The 17,044-nt window shown below is 43.0% G+C and overlaps 1 long non-coding RNA gene across 1 annotated transcript in view; it reads right to left on the reverse strand.

Moving 5' to 3' along the window:
* Positions 1–16,489, reverse strand: part of LOC142007012 (uncharacterized) — a 498,770-nt gene extending 482,281 nt beyond the window's left edge. Inside the window, exon 1 of the long non-coding RNA XR_012643883.1 lies at positions 16,298–16,489. This is a non-coding gene — a long non-coding RNA (uncharacterized LOC142007012). The remainder of the gene's footprint in view (positions 1–16,297) is intronic.
* Positions 16,490–17,044: the final 555 nt, after the last annotated feature.

A 17,044-nucleotide genomic window follows, 5' to 3' on the forward strand; every position in this document is an offset into this window, starting at 1 on the left:
GCAGAACACTATGTTATTCTTAAACTACATCATCATCAATAACTGTGGGCTCAGTGCCTGTTGAAGGAAAAAGCGAGAGAGGCATCAGACACCATCTTCCCCTGTGCAGTGCGGAGTGGCTTAGTATCTGTAGACTAGCTCTGCATCAACCTACTACAACATCTATCCATTCTCTGTGGTGTCTGCCTCTCCCATTCGAACCGCCCATTATGCCAAAATACCAGGGTCTTGATTTTTCGTTCATTGCTCATTCTGCAAATATGCCCAAATAGTTGCAGCTTCCGTTTTATAACCTTCTGCAGCAGATTCTCTTTCGGCTGTATCTTCCTATATAATTCGTCATTGGTGACCTGCATCCATCCTATTCTCAGAATATTTCCATAACAACTCCTTTCAAATGCCAACATTCTTCTCTTCGAATCATTCATGATAGCCCATGTCTCACATCCGTACAGCGTGCCAGCGAATATACACTTTTTCAAGATGCTCAGCTTTGTTCTTAAGCTAATAGCTTTGCTTTTCCAGATTTTATCTGTTGCCTTCAAACTCGCTCTTGCTTTCGCTATTCTAGTTGCTATTTCCTTCTTACAGTCTAGATCATATGTTATGTTCCTCCCCAGATGTGTGCTCCTCTACACGTTCTAGTTCAATACCATTGACACTGATCTTCCTTCCTATTTCCTTATCTCCAAATACCATTGTTTTTGTTTTATCGATGTTCATAATCAGTCTGTACCGCTTCCCTCCTTCAACACCTGCACCGTTTTCGCTAGCTTCTCCTCATCTTCCTCAATGATAACTATATCATCTGCGAACCTCAAGTTGTTAATTCTTTTCCCGTACACAGATATCCCTTCTACCCCTTCCTTGATCTTGTCCATTGCTCTCCCCAGATGTGCGATGAAAATACTTGGTGATACTGCATCTCCTTGTCTCGTACCTCTATTTGTTTTAAACCAACTTCCCAATTCGCTGCATGTTCTCACCGCTGCCTCCACATTGTCATTGATATCCTTCAACAACCATATTAGTCTGCTATCCACTCCGTATGACTGCAACACTGTCCAAGTCACTTTCTGATCTATACTGTCAAATGCCTTTTGAAAATTGACAAAGCAAGCGTATATGTTCTTGTTCTTTCTTCAAGATTTCTCCATCAGTCTTAGTGTCTATATCTGCTGTATGGTACTTCTATCTTTTCTGAACCCTGCTCGCTCATCTGCTATATATTCTTCTATCTGTGATCTTAGTCTCTCCATCAGTATCATCATCAGCACCTTGCATAGATGACTCATTAGGGCAATCATTCTGTAGTTCTTGCACTCCTCCAATGGACTTTCTTTCTTGGGTATTGTCATGAGCACTGATTTTGTCCATTTCTTAGGCGCCTTCCCTTCCTTCCATGCTATATTATATAGATGGTGTATTTCCTGAATCATGCTTTCTCACCATATTTGATCATCTCTCTTGTGATCTTACTTCCAGGGCTCTTGTTCTTTAGTCGTTTCACTGCTTTTTCTACTTCCTCCAAAATATCGATCTCGCTCTCAATGCTCGGGGGAGATATCCCTTTCAGTCTTCAATCAGTCTGTCTGAGACACTTGGGTCTAACTGTGCTTTGTATAGGTCGGTACAATATCTCGTCCATCGCTGCACAATCTTCCCTCTGTTCATAAGCACTTCTTCATTTTCATCTTTGATCACCATCTGCTTTGGTTGCCATTTCCTATTAATATTCCTAATTGTCTTATACACCTCCCTGGTCTTGTGTTCACCATAATACCTCTCAATATCTTCACATTGCTCCTCTAACCATTTCTCCTTATCCTTTCCTTACCTCATTTCATTTCACCCCATAATGCTGCTCTGCCATCTCAGAGATCTCTCTTCCGATCTTCAATGCTCTCTTCTCTTGAGCCAACTTCAGTGTCTCCTGGGTAATCCACTTCTTATTGATCTTTTCTTCTTCTGCAACAGTCTGATCAATTGCCTCTTCCATAGTGATGGAGATCCCTGTGACTCTCTTATCTAGGTCTTTCTCTGTGGCGATAGTCTTAATCTTCTCTTTGAGCACTGCTCTGTACACATTCCCTGTTTCTTCCTCACATAGCCTCGCCATGTCTCTTCTTTTCTTAATCTGTGTCTTACATTTTCTTTTGAGCTTTATCCTGATGTTTGTGATCACTAGACTGTGGTCTGAGTCTATATCTACTCCTTAGAAAGTTTGGCATTCCTGTAGTGATGTTATCCATTTTCTTCTTCTCAAAATCATATCTATCATGTTCTTGGACTTCCAGTCATTCGATCGCCACGTCCACTTCATACATTCTTTTTGTTGGAATCTCATGCTCTGTAGCAAACTCTAGCAGTTTCTCACCTCGTTCATTTCTTTCTCCATATCCAAACCTTCCCATGACTCTCTCCCAACCTTTGTTATCTGTTCCAATCTTTGCATTCCAATCTCCTCCAATGATCAACACATCTTTCTTCGGTATCCCTTCCAGCATCTTTGTCAAGTCTTTATAGAATACCCCAATCTCTTCCTCTGTACTGTCCAACGTGGGTGCATACACCTAAATGACTGAGATGTTCAACGGTTTTGCTTCCAATCTCACTACCACCATTCTTGCACTCACTGGTTTGTATCCTAATAATGCTCTTCTAGCTGTTTTGCTAAGAAGGAATCCAACTCCTGCTTCATGTTTCATTTCGTTTCCTGACCAACTGACTTCACAACCGCACATCTCTCCTGATCCTGTCCAATGCATCTCTGCCAGTCCAAGTATATCACACTGGTATCTCTTCATCCCCTTCTGAAGCAGCTCTAATTTTCCAGTTGCCCACAGTGTTCAGCTGTTCCATGTTCCAATGGTTAGCATATGTGTCAGTTGTAATTTTCTTTCGGTAGCCAATTTATCAACTCAATCCCAATTGCTCGATTGATATCACAGACCTTGTTTATCTGGGCATCTTTTATCATTTAATTGTACTGGCCCTGTGTGTTTATTCTGATTGCCAGTACACTTAAACATACAAATACTGTGGTACATGTAGAAACTGTTGGCACCAATCAGTGAAAAATGTAGAATGGAAAATGGCAAATATGGATAATGCCTCAAAATGTGTAGGGAATAGGAGGAAGTATTTCAGATATTTCTACATGCATGAGGCGAGCAACTGTTTTGATATGTATGCATCATATTTTTCCCCCACCATGGTACAGGTGGAGGAGCATACGTTATTTCTGGTTTGATAAACAGTTATGTAAACTTTACACAGTTGTAATCGTTGTTCCAGTGCTCAGTTTAATTCTTTCAAGAGCAGCTATTTGCATGGATGTGATTTATATTAAGACTTTTAACTCATGGTGTGTTATGAGTAAACATGCCAACTTTAAACCTAGCTTCCATAACTGCAAAGTGCTCAGAGGATATGTCTGGGTTAACACTGATGTTGTCCAGTACAACCAGTTTGAGAGGCTGGAGACTTTAACAAAGAATAGATGATGATGATGATGATGATGATGATGATACGAGGGCTAAATAGTCTTGAGGAACACTGCCAAATAACTAAGAGTTGTGTGATCTTCTGGACGTCTGACACTGCAGGCTTAATTGTTTTTTTGCTTTTTTTTCCCCCCCTGCATTTCCTTCAAGTTATAGTAAAGGAAACCATCTTTAACTGTTATCTTGCTGACACTTTAGGATGGGCTTCTAAGAACTTATTTTGTGGCACTTTATGTTTTACCCAGAAAAAACATGCTTATAACGCCCAGGGAAAATTTTAGAAAATCTCCCATGGATGCAATAGTAAATGGTGCCTTTAAATTGTATTGTAGATAGCTAGTGCACTTAGTTTTCATTATCACTCCCACTGCAGATAGGAAGCATGAAATGAATCTGGGTAGTTTTATTTCTCTAAGTTATCATCTCCCCGCCGCCTATTTCGGTTTTTCGATTCTACCGAGTCTTGTTGTCTTCTCTGCCTCCTTCCGCAATCTGTTGCTAAGAAAGTTAAAAAGGACACTCAGCCATTTTCTTGTCCCAGACCTTCCAACACTCCTGACCGTGGCACAGCAGAAACAGTGGAGCTATGGAAGAGATATTAGATACAGCTGCCTTCCTATAATTTTTATTCTGACTAAATCTCATTACTGGCCCTAGCATATGGAAAGAGTTGCTGAATATAACTGCCAGTTGCAAGGGAGCTCAGGGTGAGAGATTCTCTTCTCCCTCCCATCACTAAAGCAGACATAAATTTTGTGAAAGCTGTGCCAACTTGTCCAAATGCTCGCAGTCAAGCATTGGCAGTCATTGCACTAACGGGAACACTACTTCAGTGGAGACATTCTGCACACCTCATGCACAGACTCCTTGCAAGATGAGCACTCACACACACACTTTGGTTTGCCAACTTCTATTTTGAATGGATCATTCAGCTGCCTCCTCACACTTGGGCTGCTTCCAGTCTAGAGAGAAAAATTAATATTCGTATGAGGGATGACCTTTTTCCACTAAGTGGAAGGTTATGGTACATGCATGCAAGCCCTTGAATCGCAATGATGTAAGCCTTTTGTTAACAGTTCTCAATACAGTAATGCAACATTCATATTTGTCTGTTTCTTGTAGATTATTGCTAAGGAGCTATTACCATTCTGCTACTTCGACACTTCACATGTCCAGATCCTGCAAAGCTGTTGAGACAAAAAAAAAAAAAAAAAAAAAAACCACACACACACACACCAAAAAAAAAAACCCACCACACAGGCTGAAGTCCTAGTGAACTCAGCGGGACTTAGTGAGTAAGTGCTGTTCTGGCTCAGGGCCAGAGAACTTAGCAGAATCCAGACTTCTAAAGAGGAAAAATTACATTCATTTTTCGGTGGCCATCCCTCTCCATTTATGAATTCTCAATCAGGTTGGGGAAGAAGACAAAAACGTGAAAGAAATTACATAAATTGCTTACACTAAACAAAGGCAGACTGTAGCATTTTTAGACTCATTTTTTTATTTCCTTTTGTGAGGTAAATAATTTAACGAAAGCAAGGACATGTGGAACATAGCTGTAGGGCTAAAATAGTGGAGTCCTTTAGCACAAGACTTCTGAGAAGCATGCAAGTAAATGATTTGCTAAATGTCTGCTTATCACATTTTTCCCCATGGTGCCTGCACACATCTCAATGTTGATGTGTTAACATTCTAGTAAAAAAAATTATAATATGCATAAAACATTGGTTCAATTAATGCAAAAATGATGTGTAAAATAACAGCATTTTCCTCTGTCCATGCATTGAATATATACATTAGTCTAAACCCTCTTGTGTAGAGGTGTACCTGAATATTCAAAGTTAGTGACATTTCAATTCACATCACGTGTGCTCAGACAAACTGGAGAATACAACTGAAAATTCTAGTGCATAGCTTCAGAAGTCCAGCGATGAGTTAACTCCCTACTCCAATATGTAGCTGTCCACACTGGCTCAAGAGATTGGATTAATGAGGAAAGGATCCTGGCCTGAAAGAAATTAGGGAGCTAAGGACTTGCACAGTAAGAGTGGCTCATTTGAGGATGCTGGGGAGCAAACGGAGTTGAGTAGGCAATAGGTTATGCCAACACCTCTGGAGAAATCAAAACGCCACACCACAATTGAAGGCTGTGGATATTTTTGTAACATAAAAGAATCCCCTGTTTAATCTTCTTGCTAAAAATTCTGTAGATGGTGATAGCGTTAAAAACCTTTTAAACCCATGCCTAAAGACTCTTTGGTGAATGCTTTCTGGGACACTGATCTTTAAGGCATTTTGGCTTATTCATAGCTTACACTTCCTGTCATAGCATTACTCTCACCTTGTAAGAACAATAAATGACCATGGATATTAATTTAATTTAGCTGCTTGCTTTGTGGTGCCAGAATGTTGCAAAGAAGGGTTGACTGACCGGGTGGGGGGGCGGGGAGACTGCAAAATCCATATGCTGAGTCACACACCTTCTTCAGACAGACATTCTTAAAATATCCTCTTTTCTAGAGCTGATGGGGTAGAGGGGGAGGAAGGAATCAGAGAGTTAAAAGAAAAGGTTACTTATGCTTGTTGAGTAGAGTTGTGAAGATGCAGTAACGTGGTAACGGAGTATCGAAGATTTGTTTTGATGAGACATGAAGTGTATGGCATTTGAATCTAGGCCATTCATGACTAAGGGCAGGTCCACACTTAGGGAGAAAGTCTATATAAGATATGCAACTCCAGGTACATTACTAGCATATCTGGAGTTTGCATACCTTAAGCCAAATTTCTGCAGTGTTCCCACAGTGGGAGGTCAGTGGGAAAAACTCCCATTGACTTCCCTTACTCCTCATGATCCCATGGAGTACCATGTCAATGGGAGAGCAAATGAGCAGTCAATTTTGCGTGTCCCTACTAGACCTACTAAAAAAAAAAAAAAACCGACCCCCAGGAGATTGATCTCCAAACAGTTGATCACTGGTTAAGTGTAGACAAGTCCTAAGATGTTAATCTTGGCACTTTAACCCCTATTGGCATGTGCTCAGATTCTGTGATGGTAAGAGTTAGATGAGAGCCTTTAAACAACCAGATATGATGTCATTCTAAGGCGACTTAGCAGAGTTGATAAAACAAGCAGTTCAGAAAAGTAAAACGTTGCATTGTAAGCTTTTTGGGGAACTAGGCAGGAAATGGGTTCCTCATCTCACAGCAGTATGAGACTTCAACAAGCGTTCTAACTTACACAGAGGACAGAACAAAGAGCTGTTGTAATTTATCACAAAATGCTAGAGGGTACAAGCAGGCACGTCCCACATCCCAGGTGAGTGCTCGAACCCCAGGCTAGTGCCCATTCTCAATCTGGCCAACTGGAGCCAATGGTGCTCTGTATACATAATTAAAATATTCATTGGAATAGGGACTGGAACCTGATCTTTCATATTCCAGATGAGTGCCTCCCTATTAGGCTACATCGTCTCTCTCAGACCCAGTGAATATTACCTTCTACAAAGTTGAACCTCTTCAGACAAAGGCACACAGGGAAAGAAAGACCATGCAAAGTGGTCCATAAGCTGCAATGAGGACACTCATCTGGGATTGTCAAAGACCCCGGTCTCAGTCTCTCCTCTGAATCAGGCTGAGCAGGAAACATGTCACTTCTGCCTGAGGATCCTTCCTAGCAGACCTTTCAGCAAAACTGACCCTTTCCCATGACAAGTTTCAAGTTTTGAAACATCAGCATTTTTCTTCCCCTAAGCAGACAAAAGCCCGTGTAATGCCAGTAGGGACCATCTGTTGTTTGTAGTCTACCTACTACAGTGGGGTCTTGGTCCATGACTAGGGGTTACTGTGCTATGGACAACATGAATAAAACAGGAACAAAACAAACATTTGACAGACACAAGATTTAACGGCACATATGCAGAAACACAGCATGTACAAATACATTAATTTTAAAAAAAGTTAAACAGAGAGATGCTACTGTCAGGCCCGCATCACTCAATCAATTTCACCTTTCCCAAACCACAGGCATTGCAAGGAATGCAATGCCAACTACAGACTAAAAATGACATCAAGTTCAGCAAGGAAAATAAGCTGATGCCTGTGCAATCTCTACCTCTTGCCTTTTATTCACCACATTAGATTGTAGTGGCTGCTGGATCATGACAAGGGTTTATTCCAGCCAAAGTGATATTTACATTTAGGAGGAAAGTCTGTTTCACTTGGTTCTCTCTCTCTCTCTCTCTTTACAGTGAGTTCAATTAAACTGTTAAAATGTCCAACACCAGTGAGGATGATGAAATCCCTCTGAGTGGTGGAATGAATCAAAATGTCTTAGTTACAGAAGAGTTAGCCAGCAAGCGTTTACTGGTTGAAAAGCCCAGGCAGATTATTCCAGGCATATTATTTAAAGCTGCTCCTTCCCTTATTAATCAACTCAACTGTCTTGATAGCAAACCATGAAATAAGATCTGCGCCAGAAAGCCTAAGCCAAAGGAGGCAACTCACATATACTATAGCAGCAGTGACGGCATGAGACTTAATGTGAAAGTGAGGGCGCTTCTAAGGAATGAAAGAAAAGAGCAGATGAGTTTCTCAGCTAATGAGTTGCAAGAGCCAGATTTCAATATCCTTAAAAGCATTACTTCATGGGGGAATGAGTCAGAATCTCAGCCAACATATCACCTGAAAACCAGAGCTAATCTGATGACATCTCAACCCCACCTTACCAATGAAAACAATAAAGGAAAAAAAAAAAAGGAGACAACTAAAAACATCACTAGTTGTCTTAAGTTGTAATTATACATTACTGCAATGCTTTGCTAGTCTCCTATAGTACCAGTTAGATGGCCAAAACCGATTTACACCCTACTAAAAGCATCATGATTTTCATTTTATGTTGTTGTGATAAGGCTGAATTACAGCCAAGAACATGACAGTGATACCCTACTTTTTCAGAATAGTTCACTGTTCCCTGGCACTTTGGAACCATTTCCAAGACCCATTTTAAGGGAGGAAAGAGAAAAAGGGACATATAATTAGCAACAGACTGGGAATGCCAGATTTTCCAAATTTATGATTCTATACAAGAAGGATTTTAAAAACTACTTATGCTTTTCTATTTAACCAAACTTGTTTGTACAGTGACTTGCGTGTGACAATAGCGGGACAAAGGTTCTTCTGAGATACTTGGTCAGTGCTTTGATGCAAAGTTGCTGGACCAGCTGGCAGTACTTTTGTGGCAGAGGCACTGATACATTATATCTCCCAGGCAGAAAGAAAAAAAATCATGTGACTGTCAGGTTTAGACTCCCCATCCCGACAGTCTCTTTTTAACAGGACATGCTACTTTCCTGTGCAGTTGGGAGCGGAGTCAATCCTCCAACTTATGGGGCCCCAACAAAAAGAAGGCCCAAAGCTGCTGGGAAGCCAGCAGAAATCAGGCCCTGGTTTATTTTCTTGTCCAATCCTACTGCTAGACCTGAGGCAGGCATTAAAGGGCCTGGAAATCAGTTGATTTACTCCCCCTTCTGGAGGGGAAACAGACCTATAGATGGTGAAGCTAGCTCCAGAAAGAGCAGGATTTTGTTGACACAAGACAATTGTTCCAATCTGGAAATGTTTTTAGTAATGTCAACACAATCCTCTCGTGCGGATGCTTAGTTGCCTTGATACAGCCCAAGCTGTATAGTAACCAAATTCAGCTAACTCACTATAAAGCACTCTAAGCTGCTGGGTTATAGCTCTGAACCCAAGAAAAAAACTTAGTGCTACATCCACCAGAGCCTGGATCTGACCATTTCCCTCAGCTGCACAGTTGCTCATTTGACAACAATGAAAAAAGTAAACATAAATCTCACATAGGAACTCACTCTTCCTTCCAGATCTGCATCTTCTGCAAGAGCCAGAGATCTTCCACCTGGTATCTTCCTTCTCTTGCTCCAGAATCTTTCCCACAGCTGTCTTCTAACTTTCTGATCAAGCCATTAAAGATTTTCTAATTCTTTCCAGCTGGGTCTGATATGTTAATAGGGCTGGCTGCAGGTCCTCTGGCCCTTGAAGGGGCAGGTCACTCTGTTACAAACACTTTAGCTAGTTTAAGAGTATTCATGCAAGGAGATGGCACCACTTTGACTGAAATTGTTTAGAAATTAATTTATTGAAGGGGCACAACTTGAGTAGGTAGACAGAGTTAGGGCTGGCTATGGGGTTAATTGCCTCTCCCTTGCTTCTCCCACACTGCTGTGTCATTGTTAGGGCATGGAGATTTATGCAGCAGCAGGAAGGAGCTATTGATATCAGTGTGAGTGAGTAGCTGTCAGGAGAATTAAAGATATGACACAGTTTTCCTCTCTGCCAGCTTACTCACATCAATACACATACTTCTTCCTTCAGGCAGGCTGTGTGTAGGTGGCAGGACTACACCCTGTATAGTCAAGATAGACACTATTTTTTTCTATTAAAATGACTCTTCCCCAGCCCCCTGTCACACACAATAGTTGACCTAATTATAGCCACTGCTTATCTGAACGGAATCCAGACACCAAACCATTTGAAGTTTGTCCATGCCCATTAACCTGTTCATTTACGGCTAGAGTTGGCAGAATTTCATTTTTATATAATTTCAGCAGATAACGCTGACAGTTTATTTTTCACTGTGTCTTAAGATTTTTATCTATTTAAGTTTCACAGTGGCTGGAATTATGGGAGAGGCAGACAGTGGTGGGGGAGGGGGATAACTTTCAAGGCAGTCAACAGATTCAAAAATTTCCAGCTTTATTACCATCCAAACACAAATTTTCAACATCATTTGTCAAAATATACAAAGCAAATAGCCTTAAAAATCAAACTAATACATCCTCCAGCAGCATTTTCTTACTTTGCCTATAGTGCCTGTAATATCTTCGATGGAAATATTATTTCCTTGTTTTGCATGCATACAGTGAAATCAACATTTACTTACATTGACTGATAAAAATCTAATCTTTCCAAGCCTATGTATAGTACATTTCTGCAGCTTGCCTCCTGACTTGTTCCACAAGTCAGAACAGGGGTCAAACCTTCCAAACAGAACTGGAATGAAAGTGGGGGGCGGGAGGGAGTTATAGAACCTGCGGAAGAGCATGGAACATGTTTGTCTGAAGGCTGTACACTCAGCCTGAAATGATGGCTGAGTGTCATGTTTATTTCCACATCACAGGGCAGGGAGATGTTTCATTGCTCATCCAGGTTTGTGTGATCTTAAAAGAATACATGCCCAGCATGTATGGAAACACCCAGTCCTATATTTAGGATTGGGCTGAAAGCAATTTAACTAGCATTAAAGCAACTGTGCAGAGTGAAATGCACATGAGCCAAGTGTAGAGGACAACGCAGTGCCAAAGTAGCAGAGCTGGCATGGGGGAAAAGCTTCCTGAATATTGCAACAAGTGAATTTCCAGGAAATTATGAGTCATTTAACCCTAAGTCTAGGCTGACTAGCTAGAAGGGGAAGAAGTTGTTCTGAGCTAGAAAGAGAACATTTTAAAACAAGCAAGAAACTGCAGTAATTAGGTTCAGGGGAGAGAGAGCAGGATGAGAGATGGCCTTGTAATTCTGACTGACAGAAATTAACATCGGAGACCCATAAATATTGGGTGAAAACTAACAAAGTTGGGAGTGAATGAGTGAGTGAATCCTGCTTGTTCTACACTGAGCAGATCTGGCTACTGCCAGTACTAGCCAAGTCTTCCCTCCCTTCTAAAGCCCCACAGTGCCTACTACCTACCTTGAAAGAAGGGGTCAATCTACCTCCAGGGAATTTCTCCTTCTGTGAAAAAATATACGTGTATTGACGGCTGCAGTGGGGCAGTCTAGACTAATGAGCAGGCTCCACAGTCCAGTGTGCTCAGACTACAGGGAGCGCTGACCATGTCACCTGCTGTAGGCCTCAATCCTCCTGTGTCCCCTTCCGTCCTTTAGAGTTCTCTCAGGGTGCAGATGTGAGACAGCAAAGAAGGGGAACCTGGGCCCACGCCAACCACACTGGGATCCCCACACAAACCAAGACCCAAGAGGGGCATTGGTGTCTAGAACACTCACTGGTTGACCCCCAAGTGGCGTTCCCCACTGGCTTGCTTCCTTCCAGGCTGTGGCTGTTCCACTGGGGGCTCAGTCCCAGACCTACTAGTAACTGCAGAGTCAGCCAGTGGAACAGTATCCCTCTCTTCACGCTTCTGAGTTCTGAGCTCTGAAAGAGAGGGAGGGAGTCTGGACCACTGCTTCCACAGCAGCATTAACACTGCTGCAGCTACTCCTCTGACTGCACTAGGGCTCGGTCTTGCTTTCTCATGGTGCTTATTGCTCCTCCCTGTGCCACCAGTGCCTTTTTAGGCTAAGCCTCTGCCAGGTGCATGCCCCTTTAGTTGCTAGAAGGTGAGGCCTCCTGTGATATTTCCTGTTGTACAATTGATGATCCAGTCTGGGGTGCCTTTCACACTGCTTTGCTATGAAAGCAACCACACCTGGCCAGGTCACACACAGACTCTAGCTGGAAAAAAAAATCACTCACAGTTATATTACATGAATGCGCTGGCCAGCTACTCGTGACTAAACATACAGGGAAACACTAGCTAATTCTTAGTCCCAGGCCTTGCCCCCGAGAAGTGCATCTTGTAATGCCCAGCACCCTCCTGGACCATACAAGCTCCTAGAAAGTCCACCAGTTCTTCAGTAGGAAATGGTGTACCTAGACCTGCTATCGACCCTGTTATATCGAGTGCAAGTTTCCACACAACTTCAATCCAAACATAATAAATTTGTTTTACCTAACACTCTGTAACTACAGAGAGGTAGATTTAAGTCATTGCAAGTACAGTAATGAGGCATAGATGTCAGACCTGGTTAAAGACAATAAGATCAATTGCAAACTAATACCTAGCTTAACAAGCTAAGTTGGGGCAGGCAAAATATGGCCACCCAACCTGCGAGATCTGGCCAGTCACCATACTATGACCCAGCAGGAGCTCCCTGCCTGCTGCACTCCCTCAAAGCAGCTAGCTGTGTGGGCTATGGGCTCTGAGTGCTGCGGGTGGGGCGCCGGGCAGACATCATGTGCTGCCCATGCTCCCAGCACAATCAAACAGCTCCCATTTGCCAGAAACCAGCCAATAGGAGCTGCCTGTGATGGACCTGTGGCATAGGCAGCATTTGATGCCTGCCTTCCCCCTCACTCCCTGGGGCTTGTGGTGCGCATGGCCCTTGCAGCTGGTCGCTTTGAGTTGAGTGCGGGGGGCATGGTACTCATGGAGCCTGCCTGAGGCTCCTGCGGGACTGCTGGCTGGGAACCACTTAGTGCCTCCTAGCTAAAGTCTGCATCTCACGCCTCAGCCACACCCTCCCCCAGTTACTCTGCCCCAGTTTTCTCTTGCCCCAAGTCATAACTCTAACCCTTTGCACCCCCACTCCTGGCCCTGAACCTCCACCTCCCACACCCAAACCCCTTCCCAGATCCCACATCCCAGTCCTCTATGCTGAGCTCCTTTCCTCACCCAACCTCCATCCTGCATCCCAACCCTCTCTATTAATATAACAGAAGAGTGCAGCCAAATTCCTGAATTCTTCCCAGCCCAAATCAAAAAATTACTACCCATCCCTGAGCTAAGTGAACTTACAAGTAACATCTTTTCCTTGCCCAAAGCGTACAACAACAGTCTGGCTAGATTGTTTCAGCCAAGACTCCCCTCCTCCCCGCATCAGATTTAGTGATGTTTCCTTTATCTTTCAAATGTTGTAGCTGCCATGAGTAGAGATGAGGGAGAAAGTTGATTTGGGATCCTCTACTTCTACCCTTCTTCCCTCCTTGAGGATTATATCCAGCTGGGTCTCAGGAGACAGCCAGTCTGTTTACACAAACTCTCAGCTGTGTCTTTGCCAACATGTAAAGTTCTTGCTCACACCTTTCTTCCTGCCAAACAATGGCCACGAGCCAAGTTAGAATTTTTGATAGTCCACTTGGGTAGGCCAACACCTGGCTGGACTGTCAGTAGCTAGTCCCTCACAAACTAGTTTGTGCCAGCTTTTCTAATTCTGAAACATGTTGCAGCCATGTTATATAGAACATTGCCATGACATCTTCCTGGAGTGGTTATGTTCAGCAGATTATGAACTGTCAAAAGACATACTTTGTACAAAATGTATTATATTCTTGCAAAAAATGGTGGAGATAAGAGTACAGCCTGTCACATCTTCCTAACCCAGTGCTGCTGGATGCCTTTCCATGATGTAGTGTGGGTTATGTAAACCTTCTCAGAATCCCTGATAAGATACTTAACTGTTCTAACCCAGATTTCCCACAGCCATATCTGGCCCTTGTTGGTGCAGAACAAGACCTGAAATAACAAAAAAGGAATTACAAATGGAATTTCAATACCAGTGTTCATGCTTTGTTAGAAAGTTTGTGTTTGGGCAGCAGTTTAAACATATTTTAAGAGGTAAACCCCACAACTGGGACTTGTCAATTCTATATGGTTTAATTATTTTTAAGACAAACTGATACAAAAGCACACATTATCCCTATTTTGAGAGTGCCTGCAAACCAAGTTTTCATGTGGGGTTGCTCTATCTTTAACCTCTCAAATCTATGATTGCAAACAGATGTCTTTTCTCCCCTCCTTTCCTAGAAAAGAAAATATAAACAAACTAAGGCGGACAATTTATTTAAACACACACCAATAGAAGTTATATTTCAGAACGCACTTCGTGCTCAGTTTCCCATCTGTAAAATTTTCAGTCCTGATGTGTGGGGAAGGAGGAAAGGACACCTGTGTGTCAGCATCAATCTAGCCTGACAGAATACAAACTCAGTTCTCTTTACACTTTGATCTGATGTGGTGATAAACAGCAGAATGATTCAAAAGATGGGGTTTATCTTTGTTTCATTTTGCTGATACAGATTGAAAAAAAGCCTAGGAAAACCTGCCTGAATGCTGATACCCTAGTGGGTGCAAACGCTTGCAAAATACATCACAATACAGTTCATGCTTTCTGTTTCTGTGGTTCTACTGGCCTTCACCCTCACCCGTGCAGGAAGACAGAGTTTGTGTGCAAGAAACCAGCTATACCTCAGAAGCAGAAATTACCACAGGAAAAAAAGTTAGATCTGGATGGAGAATGGATTTTGATCCCATTTGTACTGGTGCAAATTAAGAAAAGCTGCAAGGATTATTGGCATTACAGTAGTGTAATACTGGGGTGCCATTAGAATCAGACCATGCATGTGTGTCAGGATCTAACCTAAGCTGTCCGAAGTAAACAGGAGTCTGTTGACTTCAACAGGCTTTGGATTAAGTCCCAAATATAGAAACACAGAGGACCCAACTGGTAACTAGCCAAGTGCCTCATGGCTATGAGTGTCAGAGGGGTAGCCATGTTAGTCTGCATCTGCAAAAGCAACTAGAAGTCCTGTGGCATCTTGTAGACTAACAGATTTTTGGAGCATAAACCTGTGTGGGCAAAGATCCACTTTGTCAGATGACATACATCTGATGTATGTCATCTGACAAAGTGGATCTTTGCCCATGAAAGTTTATGCTCCAAAATATCTGTTATCTACAAAGTGCCACAGGTCTTCTAATTTTTTCATGGCCACGCTTAAATTATTGTTTTAAAAGATGACAATCACATAGTACACGGCATTTTTTTATCACATCCATTTGTAAGGCACTCTTCAACTGCAGTATCTGATTGAACTTCACACAGAGGTAGAAAATGTACAAATCAGCACCCTGAACACCTTTGGCGCTCCCCGGACGGCCGCCTGGTTGCACCCAAGGTCCTTCTCCCTTATCTTGCTTGCATGTACCACAGCCTGACTCATGTAAGTGAAGCAGGGGGATGATTACTGCTGTTGAAGCAAATTTGTTTGCTTCCAAATTCTCCTAAGTAGCCCAAACTGTCTGGCTTGCCCTGTCTGCCAAGCCCAAGACATGGGCAAACCTGTAAAGACAGTTCTGGCAACCAGACCTCTGCCTTTAGGACTGTTCCTGAAGTTATAAATGAGCTTCATTCAGCTACCCAAATGTAAATCTTTTAAAAAGTGCTGGTTATTGTTTGTTTGTTCTCTGGATGGGTAGAGGAATGTCCATGCTGGAAAGCTGATACCGCACAGAACTCCACCTTAATTAAGGAATCCCTACGGAAGGTGGGAATGCCTAGTGAGTACCACCATGCCACCAAGCAACCCCTAAGTATAGGACATGCATCAGCCCAGCAAAAGAATAACACCCCGGCTACACAGCTAAATAACCTGGCAGATGCAGCAGTCCAGATCTCTGCCACCCAAGTAGATTGGGAACGTTTGTACCTATGGCTACATGAGACTCTGGGGCACAGAGGGAGTGATGAGCCGGTGCGGCAAGCACATATCGGGGGTGGCCTATCACCCACTAACAGGCCAAAGACCTGGTGCAAGCCTGTACTATCTGTGCTAAAACCTGAAAACACATAGCTGAAGCACAGCGATTTGCTAGGCTCAGAGATGGAAAACACTATGGGCAACCTGGCAGGTTGATTACATTGGCCCACTTCCTACTACCAGGCAAAGGTGTAAGTACCTCTTGACTGGAATGGAAGTTGTTTCAGGAATTGGTTTTGCATACCCTGCCCAATTGGCAACAGGACTGTCCACAATTATGGGACTAAACCGCTTAACAGCAATTGTCCCAGCACCCCAAGAAATTCAGTCTGACAACAGCTCACACTTTAAAAACAAAGTAGTACAAGAGTGGGCTACTAAGCATGGAATTGAGTGGACTTACCACCTCCCTTGCCGACCCCAGTCCAACGGCATAGTCGAGCACTGGAACGGGCTGTTAAAAAGCCACTTGAAGCCCACGGATGGCACTTGGGAAAACAGGCTGGATGAGGTGGTGCAGCGACTAAACAATGAGCAAACCCCTACGGGCAGTCCAATCAGCAGAGGATTCTTCCCCACAGGGGAAAATTCCTCAACTTCGGCTGCGCCACTCAAGGACTCCAAATCTAATCCTGGAGATACTGTTGTAATTAAACACCCTAGTCTGGGAAGACAGACTCATGTACTGCACTCATACAAAGGTGGGGGTGTAGACTGCTTTAGACTCTAAAAGGGAACCAATAACCATTACCGAGGCTTGGATCACATCCAAGACCGGACGACCTTGTGTTTTCTCTCCAGAAAAGAAGGAACCACCTGAAATACACACCTCCCTGGGAGGAAGCAAGGCAATGGCCACCTGTAATATCAGTACACACCAAAGAACTTTAATGTATATAATATATGCATGCTGCTAGATGCCATATTAATACTAATAGACTTTTAGTAATTGCTATAGGCCTAGTTGTGTTGTAGCTACCTTCAACCCAGATGACAGCATGGCACCTCAATTCCTCATCATCTTCCTGACTGCCTCGCTGACCTCTGCTACACCTAAGCATCCCCTCAGGAATGCCATCCAGCCCATCGTCTCCACCGCTGGTGCCACGGATTGCTGGATGTGTACCCTGCTGAACTCCTCTACCACACT

The sequence above is a fragment of the Carettochelys insculpta genome, chromosome 1, assembly GCF_033958435.1.
Source record: "Carettochelys insculpta isolate YL-2023 chromosome 1, ASM3395843v1, whole genome shotgun sequence".
Classification (NCBI taxonomy): domain Eukaryota; kingdom Metazoa; phylum Chordata; order Testudines; family Carettochelyidae; genus Carettochelys; species Carettochelys insculpta.